Source organism: Schistocerca cancellata, chromosome 3, assembly GCF_023864275.1.
Source record: "Schistocerca cancellata isolate TAMUIC-IGC-003103 chromosome 3, iqSchCanc2.1, whole genome shotgun sequence".
NCBI classification, from domain to species: domain Eukaryota; kingdom Metazoa; phylum Arthropoda; class Insecta; order Orthoptera; family Acrididae; genus Schistocerca; species Schistocerca cancellata.
Window position 1 is genome coordinate 93,813,615 of NC_064628.1, and position 1,815 is coordinate 93,815,429.

Consider the following 1,815-nt stretch of genomic DNA (forward strand, 5'->3'; position numbering starts at 1 on the left):
CAATAAGCACTCCGTCTTCGCGCCACAAGTGGCCCATCGGGACCATCCGACCGCCGTGTCATCCTCATTGAGGATGCGGATAGGAGGGACGTGCGGTCAGCACACCGCTCTCCTGGTCGTTTTGATGGTTTTCTTTGATCAGAGCCGCTGCTATTCGGTCGAGTAGCTCCTCAATTGACATCACGAGGCTGAGTGCACCCCGAAAAATGGCAACAGCGCATGGCGGCTTGATGGTCACCCATCCAAGTGCCGGCCACGCCCGACAGCGCTTAACTTCGGTGATCTCACGGGAACCGGTGTATCCACTGCGGCAAGGCCGTTGCCTAGTCACAATAAGGAAGACAAAAAAATCAAAGTATTACATGTGAAGTGATAAATCTTCAGCAAGAACCACAGAAATAGTTTGCGTCTCTCGTGAGAAAGAAGTTATTAAGTTACGCATATTGAGCACAAAAGTACAGACAACCAAGATGACGGAAACGAGAAAAGATGAAACCCGTAGATCTTTGATGTGTGATGCTACATGGATGCAAACAATGCAGTACTTATTTAAATTACGGGATAAAAAGTATCGTGGAAAAATAAATTGTGCAAATATTTATGGACGTCCAGAAACGATAACAGGTTTGTCTCTTATCCGCAGATATACTGGGGCTACTGATGTGGCAATGGAAACTACAGTGAAGCTAAAACGCTGCTATACGTGACACAGACTGCTATGGCTATAAAATATATCATGTACCGAGATATACGGAGATTGGCACCAAATGGGAAGACTGAAGGACTCAATAAAATGGTCCCAAAACACCCCGACTGGACATGGCATCCTATACATCTTGTTGCCTAATAAAACGACTGACCTTGACCAAGTTGCTGTGACAAGCCCTCCAGAGCAGCAAAGAACAAACGTGCTTCTGAAACAGTGTTACGTAAGCAGGTTTAATTTCGTTGCAAAAAAATTAACGGGTCTGCATGACTCGGAAAAATTTTACCGTCAGTAATTGAGTTTTATATAAGCAATATTTTAAATTTTATGTCCTCGGAGTTATGGGGCATTTGGCTTGAAAGCAAATATGTTATTCAATAACTTGCTGAACGAACGCAATTGAACGTAATAGATTAGTTTGCTCCATAATAAAAAGCAGCAGAAAAAAATCAGTGTCAAAAGATTACGTTAGCAAGGTGTGACGGCAACCCGTTTCTGGATGAACGCTGTTGGACTGAAGCATAGTGACCTACTTATCGCTGTAAACAGTTACCAGAATTAGCACCTGATTCGTATACATCTTCGCTGTTTTTAGGTGTTTCATTTATTAAATGTTATTCATAGCGTAATAAGTCGAAAACAACATAAAGGTAGAATAAAGCCGCTCCCGTTGCATATTAAAATTACGATGGTTCGCGTATTTCTGACTTTCGCTGGCATCGACGTCCTGTGTATATAAGAGACGCATAGAGATGAGCGACAGAGACGACCAAAAATACCGGGCATGAAACTAGCTGCAGAGACACCGCGCTCTCAGTATGGAAGTACTATATTTGTAAGACCAGGGCTTAAGATAATCAGTGCTCACTGCACCGTAGAAAATAACATCGAAGTCATCTCAGTGGAGCTAAGTAACTGCGTGGTTACCTCTGTGTATAAGCCCCCTTTGGCTGCATTTTCCTTCACACCACCCAGGAACTTCCATAACAGCAAGACGTCTGTAGTAATCGGTGACTTTAACAGCCATAGTCATTTGTGGGGATACTCTGAAGATGACGAAAATGGGGAGGCAGTCCTCTCCTGGGCTGAATCCTGCCAGTTGTCTCTTA

At 43.6% G+C, this 1,815-nt stretch overlaps 1 pseudogene; it reads right to left on the reverse strand.

The window, feature by feature from the left end:
• Positions 1-207: 207 nt before the first annotated feature.
• Positions 208-324, reverse strand: LOC126177725 (5S ribosomal RNA; annotated as a pseudogene).
• Positions 325-1,815: the final 1,491 nt, after the last annotated feature.